Raw genomic sequence first — 15,798 nt, forward strand, 5'->3', positions numbered from 1 at the left:
GCCGTAGGCAGACATGGCTCTCAAGAGAAGACAGGCTATGTGCTCACTGCCCACAAAATGAGGTGGAAACTGAGCTGCACTTCCTAACCTCGAAGCCAAATGTATGACTGTATTAGATACACATATTTCCCTCAGATTACACAGACACACAAAGAATTTGAAAACAAATCCAATTTTGACAAACTATACATATCTATTGGGTGAAATTCCACAGTGTGCCATCACAGCAGCAATATTTGTGAACTGTTGCCAGAAGAAAAGGGCAACCAGTGAAGAACAAACACTATGGTAAATACAACCTATATTTATGTTTATTTATTTTCCCTTTTGTACTTTAACTATTTGCACATCATTACAACACTGTATTTAGACATAATATGACATTTGAAATGTCTTTATTATTTTGGAACTTTTGTAAGTGTAATGTTTACTGTTAATTTTGTATTGTTTATTTCACTAAATGTTTATTATCTATTTCACTTGCTTTGACAATGTAAACATATGTTTCCCATGCCAAAAAAAGCCCAATTAAATTAAATTGAGAGAGAGAGAGAGAGAGAGAGAGAGAGAGAGAGAGAGAGAGAGAGAGAGAGAATGTGACTAATTTCACTTCTCTGTTCTCCGATATCAATGGTTCTCTATTGGCATAGACAACTACCTTTATGAGCTTGTACAGAATACACATAATAGAAATACTCCTTTGACTGATCTGATTGATTATTTAGCATCTTATAGCATCTAGCATGAAAAATGACTCACCTAACTTTCTAATTATTGAACATACTATAACAATTTGCAGTTTCAAGTTTACCAAATATTTATTAGGTTTAGAATGGGAGTACACCACATATAAATTCCTTAACTTGATTTTGAGAAATGGAGGAAATTGAAAATGTTTTCGAACAGCAGTCAAGATGCACAAATGTCTTGTTGTGTAGTAGTACATGGTTACAATTTAGTTGGGCGCAATGATTGGCAGCACGAAAGACGGCGAGAGACAGCCAAACAAAGATTTGTATAACTAACCCAAGATAGACCAGAGCCTGTCGTTTCCAATCGAAGCAAATTAATCATGGAGTGCAAAACAAGCAAGGATGTGGGCAGAGCCAGTGAGCTAGTGAGATCCTATTGGCGCGTCCGCTAGGGAACGCCTACTCAATTGCGCGTGTGTGATAACTCAATTCGCCCTTGCACTCCTTCGAAACAACGCTTTAAAAAAAAAACTTTGGCAAAGTCTACACAACGCAGTCAACTATGTGTTTTACAGATTCTAGTTTTGGAAACAGAAAACTGTATGGAGATCAAATGTTTAATCGATGAGTAAATTTGCAGAATGTCGGCCAAAATCCATCTCGCTCCATCTTCTCACTTTTGGCCACTGCAATTCCTCTCATCACCGTATTTGGTAGTGAGCGGAAACAACAACCGGATGCTTCACATTTAAACATCCGGTGAAATATCTGGCTCATTGTTCTATCTGTGGCCAATTGAGGGACTACGATGAAACTGATATTTTTATTGAAATAATAACAACAATCGCTGCTAGCAATACTGGGGTGGTGGTAAACACACCGGGAACAGTCTCCAAACTCTTGACGTCTCCAAACACCGCATCAGGCTTTAGGTGAAATACCGCTGAACTCAGACGGGTGGACTACTCACACCCCTCCGCCGGACCTGTCCTCATCTATCCCCAGCTATGGAACCTCATACAGTATTGATGTCGGTACGGGTGTCAGTTTTCCATTCTGGTATTCGGTCGCTGTGTCTTCCAGAGGCAGGTGATGAGTCAGTCCGTCTCCAGCTCTGTATGGACCCTGGGAAGACCGAGGAATTCCGTCTCATGCTACGGGACACTAGCGGAACGGAGTGTGATAAGACAGCACGATGTTTTCATTATTACCAAGCAGGCAGGCAGGCATGGATGTACAGAAGGTTTTGCCATTACACTATTACATTACCCATGGGCTCATTTAGCTCATTTTGCACCACAGTATCTCTACTTGCACATCCATATTTTGCACATCTACCATTCCAGCGTTTAATTGCCATATTGTAATTACTTCACCACCATGGCCTATTTATTGCCTTAGCTCCCTTATTTGCACTCACTGTGTATATATACTTTTTTTTCTACTGTATTATTAACTGTATGTTTTGTTTATTCCATGTGTAACTCTGTGTTGTTGTATGTGTCGAACTGCTATGCTTTATCTTGGCCAGGTCGCAGTTGCAAATGAGAATTTGTTCTCAACTAGCCTACCTGGTTAAATAAAGGTGAAATAAAAATAATAAAAATGCTTAATTTGACAGGCATTCATTGAACTGTCAGTTATTTGAAACAGATCATTAATAGTAAAACAAATAGTTGAACTACGTTCTTGTCAAACATTCCCGCTAGGTTTATATAGGCTGTACATTACTGCTATGCTGTCCAATCTCTTCCAAAAACAGCTCCAACATGACATCAGTACAAGAACTACAGTCATTATACTACCAGGGAACAAACACTGGTAGGTGGCCAATTTCAGTGTGATAAAATGAGCTTCACTTTTATTCTCTCATGTCTTCCAGTCCATTGCAGAGTTTGACCTGAGGTGCTACTGTTACGCCCCTGAAAACAGGGGAGAAATAATCACGAGTGTGATACGGTGTTGTATTCTCAATTCAACGTTTAGTGTAATCATTTCACAAAAATAACACATTACAAAACAACAGAAAACCCATTATACAACTAACACAGAAAAATATCTTATTAACAACGTACATGTTCATTCACAATCGACATAAAATGGCAGCTACTCTAAGTACGATGCTATTCTTCACTTCAACCGAGCAGGGCTAATATTACTCTCTTCAAACTTAACTCTAACTTCCTCAAGACGTTACTTAGACACACCTTAAACACTCTTGACATGTTAGCGAGTTATAACATTTAAATTACTATTTTTATCATCAATAAAGTACCTGAAAACAGGGGAGAAATAATCACGAGTGTGATACGGTGTTGTATTCTCAATTCAACGTTTAGTGTAATGAGAAAAGACCGCGATTTTCCCCAGGAATATGGGTGGAGACCAGAGCAATCGATCTCCGGCTCATAGATTAAGAGCATTTCGTAGATCACAGATGAACATTTTTAGGCACCACAAAATAAAGTAATCAATATAACGTTTACACATTACTCTCACAATTCGTACCCTTTGACAGATTTTAACTTTAACACAATTATATGAATGTTATCAATCTCTATCAACTAATACTGAATGCATCTTTTTAACCTTAGATGTTTTAAGATCCTCACATACTATGAACTTACTAATACTTTTTAATGTATAACAGGCTATGAAATATTTCCTTTAACCTGTCACACTACACTATGAGGTGAAGTCGGCAAAATGCCACGAGGTGAGTTTGGCCATGCCCCCTCATGACCACATCAGCTTCAACTTCCACTGCCAGCAGGAGGCTCAGGAGTGGGCCACCGGTCAGTCACCACCTACAGTGGCAAGAAAAAGTATGTGAACCCTTTGGAATTACCTGGATTTCTGCATAAATTGGTCGTCAAATTTGATCTGATCTTCTTCTAAGTCATGACAATAGCCAAACAGTGTGCTTAAACTAATAACACACACATTCTTGTATTTTTCTTGTCTATATTGAATACCTCATTTAAACATTCAGAGTGTAGGTTGGAAAAAGTATGTGAAGCCCTAAGCTAATGGCTTCTCCAAAAACGAATTGGAGTCAGCTAACCTGGAGTCCAATCAATTAGATGAGACTGGAGATGTTGGTTTCGAGCGGCCTTGCCCTATAAATAACACACAAAATGTGAGTTTACTATTCACAAGAAGCATTGCCTGATGTGAACCATGCCTCGAACAAAAGAGATCTCAGAAGACCTAAGATTAAGAATTGTTGACTTGCATAAAGCTGGCAAGCTTTACAAAATTATCTCTAAAAGCCTTGAAGTTCATCAGTCCACGGTAAGACAAATTGTCTATACATTGAGAAAGTTCAGCACTGTTGCTACTCTCCCTAGGAATGGCCGTCCTGCAAAGATGACTGCAAGAGCACAGTGCAGAATGCTCAATGAGGTTAAGAAGAATCCTAGAGTGTCAGCTAAAGACTTACAGAAATCTCTGGAACATGCTAACATCTCTGTTGACGAGTCTATGATATATAAAACATTAAACAAGAATTTTGTTCAAGGGAAGACACCACGGAAGAAGCCACTGCTGTCCAAAAAAACATTGCTGCACGTCTGAAGTTTGCAAAAGAGCCCCCGGATGTTCCACAGCGCTACTGGCAAAATATTCTGTGGACAGATGAAACTACAGTTGTGTTGTTTGGAAAGAACACACAACACTGTATGGAGAAAAAAAGGCACAGCACACCAACATCAAAACCTCATCCCAACTGTAAAGTATGGTGGAGGGAGCATCATGGTTTGGGGCTGCTTTGCTGCCTCAGGGCCTGGACAGCTTGCTATCATCGACATAGAAATGAACTCCCAAGTTTGTCAACATTTTGCAGGAGAATGTTAGGCTATCTGTCCCCCAATTGAAGCTCAACAGAAGTTGGGTGATGCAACAGGATAATGACCCAAAACACAGAAGTAAATCAACAACCGAATGGCTTCAACAGAAGAAAATACGCCTTCTGGAGTGGCCCAGTCCTAGTCCTGACCTCAACCCGATTGATATGCTGTGGCATGACCTCAAGAGAGCAGTTCACACCAGACATCCCAAGAATATTGCTGAACTGAAACAGTTTTGTAATGAGGAATGGTCCAAAATTCCTCCTGACCATTGATTGTGCAGGTCTGATCCGCAAACCTCGTTTGGTTGAGGTTATTGCTGCCAAAGGAGGGTCAACCAATTATTTAATTCTAGGGTTCACATACTTTTCCCACCCGCACTGTGACTATTTACACGGTGTGTTAAAAAAAGACATGAAAATGTATAATTGTTTGTGTGTTATTAGTTTAAGCAGACTATTTGTCTATTGTGACCTAGATGAGGATCATATCAAATTTTATGACCAATTTATGCAGAAATCCAGTTATTTCCAAAGGGTTCACATACTTTTTTTGCCACTGTACCTCTATTCTCTCTGACCTGTTTGTCCACTGAATTCTCTTCCTAGCCTTCCTGTGCCCTAATAACCCGAGTCCTCTCCTCGTCTCCTGACACCTCAGTGGCAGCCAGCGCTCCCACCGATGACAGACAGCTGCCTCTGGAGGCCTTACCACGCACAGGTAGCCCACGCACAGGTAGCCTGGAGCCTATGATTGCATTATGGGAATTAAGCTGAGAATCAGATTTTTCACTTTAAAATGTATGCCAAATGAAAAGCTATGATTGAAAAGTTAAACTATACAACTTTATATGATGGAACAAAAAGCACTGCCCGTCATTCTGTTACCAAACTTTGCATCTGTACTGTTCTTCAAGTAAATGCGTCTTTATAACATTTTCTGTGGAAATTGTTAAAAGTAGTCCTTGTGCATATTGTAGAGTTTGTTTGACTTTTCAATCATTGGTTTTCGTTTGGCATACATTTTAAAGTGACATTGGAGTGTAGGCATAATTTCGAATTGCCCTTGTGCTTCATGTGAATACTTAATAGCGGTTGTGTGTACATTAGTAGATAGGCCTAGTTTCTACCCTTTTCAATGGCTCACTGTCCCTGCCTCTTGGTTTCTTCCTTGTCTCCACTGGTCTGTAGAGGAGATGTGTGCTGAACTGACCAGGGTCATCGAGGCTGGTGACTTCCAGGCGGCCTCCATCTACGCTGCCGCCCTAGCTCATCAGCAGGCAGGGCTGAAGATCCAGCCCTCTGAGAGGAGCTACGGAGACACAGAGCTTATGGAGAGAGTTAAGAGCACTAGAGCTCCTGGGTAGAAGAAGAGAAAGTTATTGAAGAATTCAGAATATAACTTTGTAAGACAGGAAATGCATATTTTAGGAGTTGATGACGATTGTATATTTTTGTGAAAGCTTGGCTGTAGTGGTCGAGGATTCTTCATCTTCCTGTTGTGTCACGGTGAAAGTGTTCCCCCACACGACCATTGACCTGCTGCTTGAGTATTGCAGTCTGAACAGCTTAAACAATGTCTATACATTTTTTTTAAAGTTTAAATTTAAATTCAGTCCTCTATAAAATGTATTTAGCTATAAAATAGTTTTAACATGAGAACCTTTCTGTCAACGTTTACTTGTCTTTCTGTCTGTCCCTCTGTCTCCTAGGCATTCCTGGAGTATGGCTTCCATCCGCGGGTGCAGCGCTGGGTCATCGGCCAGTGTCTGTGCCGAGCAGCGCTCTCTGGCATCATATTGGGTGCGCAGGGATGGAGACACGGCCTTCCTGTACCTCCTCTCCGCCTGCCAGGCCCGTCTCACATGGCAGCTGCTCCAGCAGGACCAGGAGAGTACCCTCCTCACCCGTGCTACCCCACCTCACGGGCCCCCCAGCAACTGCCCCACATCCCAAGACTGGAGGGGTTACAGCACCCTGCCACTCAGACTGAGCCACAGCAGCAAGGGTGAGACTGCTAAACACGCACCCACCATTGACATAAGGACCCATTGTTGGCACCCTCCTGACCAAGCGTTGTTCCTGTAGGTTCAAATGGAACAGGGCCAAATGGAGCAGGGGCAGAGAGGCTGAACATCAGTGAAATCAAAGACCTCATCAACCTGGAGATGCCACAACTCAATGATGCACTTAGTCCCAAGAAATAAGGCCCTCAGGTACACACAAGCTCAGTACAATACCCCTTGGTAATAATTGAATAACTATTTGACTCGGCTTAATGGATTTTACCCTCAACATAACTGATACATACCTAGATGCTGTAAGTTGACATACAGTAGATATCCATCTACACACCTGCAAAGACGCTCTTGCTGTGTCTCGGGGTTGGGCCTGCCCCTCTTGTACGTACATAAACAAGCCCATGCGGCCTGGCTGTGAGATCTGCAGTACAGACCGTCCAGAGTTCTACTGTTCCTGGAAGCCACAAACCAGACCCTCTGGAGTCCACCGCATACAGCAGGAGGAAGAAACTGTCCAACAGTACCAGCAGGTAGGATGGTTTTAAGCTCAGACAGATCCACACCCACACACTCCCTCACTCATACACGTAAACACATTCAAATAGTGCTGATGCAAGCTGTCAGACCGTGCCGAACAGGACAGGACTCTCTGATGTAGACACACACATGCACACTCTTGCACGTACACAGTTGAAAGTGAATGACTGTAGTTGAAAGGTTTATTAAGGGAAAGGCTTAGTAGGATAATGTGAGGGTTGAGATGACATGGGAAGGTAGGATGGGCTCTCAAAGGCTGACTCTTTTCTGTCTCTCTGTATTTTTAAGGGAGAAGAGAGCTGGGGGGGGGGGCGCGGGTGCTCAAAACGAGTCCCTACTGGAAAACTTGGACCAGGACTACTGACTCACACGCTCCACGTATCATCACAGAAAGAGACTCGCACGCGCCACGTATCATCACAGAAAGAGACTCGCACGCTCCACGTATCATCACAGAAAGAGACTGACACACACTTTCTATATTTTTCAGCTGTAACACAATGTACCCTTCTCTTCAACCCATGCAGTCTCTCAAGCTACTGAGCAATAGTCATTTGTCTTACGACACAACCTCAGTGACTACATTACATAGGACAGAATTGTGGCTACCTACCCTCTGACCATGTTTGAAACAAATACTGTATGTCTAAGCAAATGAAAGCATTTTTTGTTCATCTTTTTATATAGGACATTGTTCAAGGTGCTATTTTTGCATCTTTATAATAAATATTGTAACTACTGCAAGTCCATGTAGGCCATTTTTGCAGTGTGTCAACCACTTGAAACCTGTTTCAGAGAGGGAAAACAACTCTGTTGTGTTGCCCACTCTGTTCCTGTTTGTTTCAGTCTGGGTCATGAAGTTCAAAACACATTGAAAACTAACAGCAATTAAAGTTAACTCTCAATGCACAATTTCATTAATAATGAATGCATTTTGACTGAAAGTAGAACAAAAAACATCTTATTGAATTTAAAACGTGTATTTAACTAATTAAGCAAGTAAAATGCTGTTTGAATAAAATGAATGCCTGTGTGTTAATTGTTGTGTTTTTGTGGATCCTCACCTCCCCAGGCTACAGAAGCAGAGTGGAGAGAGAACTTTGCCCTGCTGATAATGCTAGATGGGAAGGACCCGGTGCCCAACCCAGAGGCTGTGGACTGTATGATCTGTTATCCGGACTTACAGCCTGGGGAAGGAGTCCTGCTCAGAGAGCCTATCCACTGTTTCTGAGGGTAACACACAACATAGTGACCCTACCCCTAGTGACTATTGAATATACCCCTAGTAACCCAAACCCTAGTGAACCTACCCCCAGTGACCCCTAGTGACTCTACCCCTAGTGACCCCTAGTGACTCTACCCCTAGTGAACCTGGTGACCCTACCCCTATTGAACCAACCCCTAGTGACCTTACCCCTAGTGACCCTACCCCTAGTGAACCTAGTGACCCTACCCCTAGTGAAACGAGTGACCCTACTCCTAGTGACTCTACCCTTAGTGAACCTAGAGACCCTACCCCCAGTGACCCTAACCCTAGTGACTCTACTGAATATACCCCCATTGACCCTACCCCGAGTGACCGCCTAGTTACCCGAGTGACCCCCTACATGTCAATTGCACGCTCCCTAAAAACTTGAGACATCTGTGGCGTTGTGTGACACAACTGCTTATTTTAGTGGCCTTTTATTGTCCCCAGCACAAGGTGCACCTGTGTAATGATCAGTACCAGGATGACCTGACAGCCCATTCTGTTTAATCAGCTTCTTGCTATGCCACACCTGTCAGGTGGATTATCTTGGCAAAGGAGAAATGCTCACTAACAGGGATTCAAACAAATTTGTGCACAACATTTAGCGAGAAATACGATTTTTGTACATATGGAACATTTCTGAGATCTTTTATTTCAGCTCATGGGAACAACACTTCACATGTTGCCTTTATATTTTTGTTCAGTATACTTAAACATACTAGCTACTTAAGATGGTACATTGGATATTATAGACATTCTGTATAACACACTAGCTAATGCAGACCAGAAAACTCCGGACGGTGTGTCTACGAGGACACAGTCAACGTGTTCCACTGCCCCATCTGCAACAAGCACAACTGCTTGCTCTGCAAGGTACACACATCACATTTACCAATTATTGCAAACAAAATGGATTTGAAAAGACCACCTCCTCTACTTTCCCCTCTCTCTCTCAGGCGATCCATGAAGAGATGGACTGTAAACAGTACCAGGATGACCTAACAGCCATGCTGAGAATGACTCAGAAGCCTGTAGAACCAGATATCTGCTCAAGGTGACACACAATCAGACACTTTTACATGTACTTTATACCTGTAGATTGATTTCAACAAGCATTGAAGACAAGTGGAAGGAATGTTAGGGTTTTCAGGTAGTTAGACTTTTCTCATATCATATTCACAGAAAATAACCCTCTCTCAGACCCTGGTCTTCTCCGGGGAGGCCTTGCACTGCCCTCAGTGCATTATCATTGTGCAGAAAAATGAGGGCTGTGATTGGCTGCGTTGCACTGTCTGTCACACCGAGATCTGCTCGGTCACCAGAGGGCGTCCCTGGGGGCCAGGGGTAAGAGCCCGCCTCTCCTGTCTCTCTCTGCCACATTCAGTCAAGCTCTGCTTGGTTGTGCTTCACTGCTCACCTCTAATGCAGAGATTTCCCATCTGTGTCTGCTACCGGTCTGTGTTTCTGTTCCCCCTAAGGGTCCGGGTGACACCAGCAAGGGCTGCAACATCAACAACCAAAAGTGTCAGAACTGTCACTGAGAAAGACAATAAAGGATGTGTGTTGTGAGAGTCAGATAGGTAGCAAGTTAGAATGGTAGGAACCAGAAGCCAAAGTTGACCATGCAGGACAAATGTGTATGTCACTCAAAGGATTGATGATCTCACTGCATGTTCAGCTCTGCACATTTCCTGTTTGTTTTTGATCTCCCTATAAAGTCATGCAATACTTTTCAGGGACACATTAAACTAAGTGTCATTCACCTTTTCAGCACTCAAAGCTAAAGTCTAATGCCAATGACACAGCGTTTTGGGGTTGAAACAGAGCGTACTGTGTTCTGACCGGAAATAATGCAATTTTTCTGCTTAGAAACATAATAAAAATAATCTGTTTCAAACTACATTGCGCTGTGTGTCAATTAATAGCCATTTTGGAAGTACATGAGTGTTCATGTGAAATGAATACTTTGGCATGTTCTGTTTTTGTCCTGAATGAATAATGCAAGGCTCTGTCACATAGACCGGATGTGAATACTAAAGGTTCTGTTTATTACTCACTGGCTCCTATTACAAACTCATTATGAAGGCAGAGAAAACACTGTCTGTTTTCATGGAAGAATCTGTGGGATTGCTCAGGAACTGCTGGTGTGACATTGCCTTAACAGTGTGTCAAAGCTACTAAACACAAGGCCCTCACAAGACTCATCTGAAGGTCCCTGGTACCAGTTGAAAAAATGAATGGGAGTATATATATATGGAGACTTGTTTTTAATGCCAAAAATATGGGGTAAAATCAATAAATTCTTGATCTCCTTATCTCTCAGATATAGGAGAAACACAAGAACAATGTAGTGAATGTTATTAAATGCGTTTGTATGGGCTAATAGCAGTATAGTTCAAGGGGTCTTAAAATTCTAAATCAAATAGCTAAAGGATCCTTGGTAAAACAATTCCATATCAGTAGCTAGTAAAAAAAAATGGGATTACATAATACAAATAGTTTGATTGCATAATTTTTTAAACATATTTTCTTCATTTATAAGTAGCGTACATATTATTTATTCGATGACACCTAAAAATCTATTGTGAGAGCCTATAATATATTTGACCTCAAATGCATAGTTTTGGCGCGAAATGCAATAATAAAAATTCAAGATAAAGAGTCGGCTCTTTCGACGATGTGAGGAAGGGGATTTTTATCGCGCTGTTGGGCTGGGAGCAGCCCCGCCGAAAGTGCAGGTCTGTGTGGGTCCAGAGATGGTTGAAGTCCCGAAAGCACACAGGGGAGTTCCACCGTGTCGTTTAAGAGCTTCGACTATTTTGAGAGGAATTTCGAAGTTGATTTCGTCTGAACCGAAGCGAGTTGAATCACCTGCTCCAGATAGTTGGAGCCAGGATCGCCCGGATGGGTACCAACTACCGGGAGTTAGTTGAACGCGTGGCGATTTGTCTCCGGTAAGCTAAATTCTAGTGAATGTTTAGAGCCTTTGATACCGTAATTGATTGATATTAGATATATTTTATGTGCAACCAAGCTCGCCAAAGGGCTCTGTAGTTAAAAGCCCCTTTTTGACATATGTATTTTTACAGAATGTTTATTAGGACTATAGCTTTCCCCAAAGTTGGTTTAAAATCCTTTTTCATGATGCAATGTTACCAAATGAAAATAACGTCCGGGTGCCTTCTGCCCTGATGAAGGTAGGCTAGTCTTCTCCAGGACCCATTGTTGTTCAAGACAGTAAGTCATTCATCAGAACCCTTTGGGGAAAAGGTTATACTTGGAACCAAAAAGGGTACTACCTGGAACCAAAAATGGTTCTTCAAAGGGTTCTCCCATGGGGACAGCTGGAGAACCCTTTTAGGTACTAGATAGGAAAAACGGTGGTAAGAGTTAGGCTGGGATACAGTTTATTGATAGTCATAGATTGAATTGTACTGTTTCAAGGCATTGTTAATGATGGTTTATGAGTATTACAATATAATTAGTAGAGCATAATAAACTAATGTAGTGGAATATGTGGGTGGAATTTCAAGTTACACACTATTTTTAATTATATTTCAGATTATTGGTGACAGGAGACTCCTACAGGACCATTGGATTCAGCTTCGGAGTTGGACGGTCCACGGTGGCAGGCATTGCCCCCTCTGTGGCACAAGCCATTTGGGACTGTAGTTGGTGAATACATGCCTGTCCCCAAGGAGGAAGACTGGAGGACCATCGCTGACTAGATCCTGGAGAGGTGGAATTTCCCCAACTGTCTTGGCTCCATTGCTGGGAAATGTAGTAATCCAGGCTCCACCGTACTTGAGTTCGCAAGTCTACAACTACAAGGGCACATATTCAGTTGTACTCTTGGCTGTTGTAGATGCCTTCTACTGTTTCCGTGTTGTCGATGTTGGTGTTTACGGCAAGGGAAGTGATGGCGGGACCCTCCGGGACTCTGCCTTCGGCCAGGCACTTCAGGATGGCACCCTGGAGATTCTACCACCTGCATCACTCCCTGGGGCTGAAGACCTGGGACCTGTTCCCCACGTCTTCGTCGATGACGAGGCCTTCCTTTGAGACACAACCTCATGAGGCCCTACATCTTCACTGCTCTGACAAAATGCAGGTGGAGAAAAAAAAACAATTAGGAAGAGAATGTGTTTTTACTTTCATCTTGTCTTAGATCTGTAAAGGTGTCAGGAAGAAATTAGCAGATTAAGTCTAAATGAGATATTAATAAACAATTGAAACAACTGACTATAAAAACACAATATAAGTATTCAAGTACAGGAAAGAACGTGACAGGTATGTGTGTGGTAAAAATGTAGAAAAAAATGAAAACTATTGAAAGAGTTGTGTATGTGCGTGTAAAAATGGCACAACTGCAGACAGATACAGGCACTACTCATAAAGCCTAGACATAGTAGGGGAACTTCAGACATGGCCATAAAGAGGGAGGGGGCAGGGCACTGGAGATCTGAGGGACAGAGGAGTGGAGGAGAGTGAATGTGTAGCCACAATACAGGTAAACACACATTTCACCTTTAGTCTTGTAAAAGAACAACAAGAGCATCTGAATTCTCCGGTGTGTCAGCTTCAATTCAGTCAATTTTCATGCAATCTATGTACAACTAATAATGAATGCTATCCTAAGAATTGAGAAACTACTAACAAGGACATAGTAAGCGGAATAAAATGGGAAAATCTCAATAGAGGACAGTTGGAAAATCTCAGTTGCATTTCCTTGATCCCTCGCATCCTCTGTCACGTTCTGACCTTAGTTCCTTTATTATGTCTTTGTGTTAGTTTGGTCAGGGTGTGAGTTGGGGTGGGTAGTCTATGTTCTTTTTTCTGTGTTGTATTTCTGTGTTTGGCCTGGTATGAGGCAGCTGTCGATCGTTGTCTCTGATTGAGAATCATACTTAGGTAGCCTGTTTTCCCCATTTTGGTTGTGGGTGATTGTTTTCTGTTTTGTGTGTATTCCTTACAGAACCTTTTCGTTCTCGCTCGTTATTATTTTTATAATTTCAGTGTTCAGCTTATTTTGTGTTTTAAAATAAACACTTACCACGCTGCACCTTGGTCCTCTTCTCCTTCCACCAACGAGAAGCGTTACATCCTCTCGCCTCACCTCCCGCTCAAAACCCATTGGAGGACAACCAGACAAGTCTCCTCTTCCTGTCCTTCCTTTGAGCTGATCGGCTAAATTTACTCCATCTCTGGAAGGGAAGATAAAAACAACACATACAAGCATCACATAATATAACACCATAAAAGGTGAGATTTATGTTAACTAAATACTGCTTGTATACATACTGTAGTTAGTGACATAAATATTGGAACAGTGTGGTAAAGTTGGTCATTCTTGCTGTTTACTCATGGAATTTGTATTTCAGATAAAAATATGAATATGACTGGCAAATATTTAGACCGCAAATTGTTTTAGGATATTTTCTAACCCAGAAACAACAGCTATACATTAGCCTCATATTAATCCTTTGATCTGAAATACCAATTAGCCTACATAAAAATGACCTACTTCACTGTCGCAATACTTATAACACTACTTGTGTTGTGGAGGGAAAAAAAGTACCATTGAACTCGGCATCGAAAGCAGCTGATGAATTTGAACCTTTTCTTTGCTGAGACAGTCTCTTCAGGGTTGGCACCAGACTCATGGCAAAGAGGGTATCTTCCTCCTTCCTGTGAGTATCAGGTTGGGCTGCACCCCCCTCGACGGCCTCGTTTGTCTCCACGGCCACATCCTGTTCAACAAGGTCCTCAGTGACTTCCGTGAGGGTCATGATAATCTCAGGTGGTCCTAGATCCAGAGATGCTTCCTCCATTTCATCATCTTCCATGGCTGCACCGGTGGTGGTCATACCTGTGGATGATGTAGACGTTGTAGAGGGTCTCGCTACACACCGGTGGTGGTCATACCTGTGGATGATGTAGACGTTGTAGAGGGTCTCGCTGCACCGGTGGTGGTCATACCTGTGGATGATGTAGACGTTGTAGAGGGTCTCGCTACACACCGGTGGTGGTCACACCTGTGGATGATGTAGACGTTGTAGACGGTCTCGCTGCACCGGTGGTGGTCATACCTGTGGATGATGTAGACGTTGTAGAGGGTCTCGCTACACACCGGTGGTGGTCATACCTGTGGATGATGTAGACGTTGTAGAGGGTCTCGCTACACACCGGTGGTGGTCACACCTGTGGATGATGTAGACGTTGTAGAGGGTCTCGCTACACACCGGTGGTGGTCATACCTGTGGATGATGTAGACGTTGTAGAGGGTCTCGCTACACACCGGTGGTGGTCATACCTGTGGATGATGTAGACGTTGTAGAGGGTCTCGCTGCACCGGTGGTGGTCATACCTGTGGATGATGTAGACGTTGTAGAGGGTCTCGCTACACACCGGTGGTGGTCATACCTGTGGATGATGTAGACGTTGTAGAGGGTCTCGCTGCACCGGTGGTGGTCATACCTGTGGATGATGTAGACGTTGTAGAGGGTCTCGCTACACACCGGTGGTGGTCATACCTGTGGATGATGTAGACGTTATAGAGGGTCTCGCTGCACCGGTGGTGGTCATACCTGTGGATGATGTAGACGTTATAGAGGGTCTCGCTGCACCGGTGGTGGTCACACCTGTGGATGATGTAGACGTTGTAGAGGGTCTCGCTGCACCGGTGGTGGTCATACCTGTGGATGATGTAGACGTTGTAGAGGGTCTCGCTACACACCGGTGGTGGTCATACCTGTGGATGATGTAGACGTTATAGAGGGTCTCGCTGCACCGGTAGAGGCGTGGGTCTCACTTCTAAATGACGTAGAGGTGGTAACATGGCAACTTTGCCTGCAGCTCGAGAACACACAAAGATGGCTACCCTGCCTGCAGCTCGAGAACACACGGAGATGGCTACCCTGCCTGCAGCTCGAGAACACACGGAGATGGCTACCCTGCCTGCAGCTCGAAAACACACGGAGATGGCTACCCTGCCTGCAGCTCGAGAACACACGGAGATGGCTACCCTGCCTGCAGCTCGAGAACACACGGAGATGGCTACCCTGCCTGCAGCTCGAGAACACACGGAGATGGCTACCCTGCCTGCAGCTTGTGAACATCTCCTCCAGAGCCTGAAAGCACTGAGCAAGGGAAGATTCTGCAAATGGAAAAGCTTAATTGGAAGAAGATTAAAAACCATGTCCCTGGTGATTATGCTAGGTTGAGAGGAGTCATCACTGGGGTCCGATATCTATGTCCACAGATGATATTAAAGAACATGTGAAGGGAGGAAGAGTGATTGAGGCCAAAAGGTTGATCAGTAGGAAACGGTTAAAGCAGTGAAAGGTTATCAGTGCTGTTGATGTTTGAGAAGGTTTTGCCTGGAAAAGTACAGATAGGATTCCTTACTTTCAATATCAGAGAATTTGTCCCATCCCCATTGAGGTGTTTTAA

General features: G+C 43.2%; 1 long non-coding RNA gene and 1 pseudogene across 1 annotated transcript; both read left to right on the forward strand.

Moving 5' to 3' along the window:
* The first annotated feature begins 1,072 nt into the window (after positions 1-1,072).
* LOC139420535 (ranBP-type and C3HC4-type zinc finger-containing protein 1-like) lies at positions 1,073-9,887 on the forward strand (annotated as a pseudogene).
* Positions 9,888-10,885: 998 nt separating this feature from the next.
* LOC139420619 (uncharacterized) lies at positions 10,886-13,406 on the forward strand. The gene is made up of 2 exons (XR_011635517.1): positions 10,886-11,300; positions 11,908-13,406. It is a non-coding gene; the product is annotated as an uncharacterized lncRNA (long non-coding RNA).
* Positions 13,407-15,798: the final 2,392 nt, after the last annotated feature.

Source organism: Oncorhynchus clarkii, chromosome 11 (genome assembly GCF_045791955.1).
Source record: "Oncorhynchus clarkii lewisi isolate Uvic-CL-2024 chromosome 11, UVic_Ocla_1.0, whole genome shotgun sequence".
NCBI lineage: Eukaryota > Metazoa > Chordata > Actinopteri > Salmoniformes > Salmonidae > Oncorhynchus > Oncorhynchus clarkii.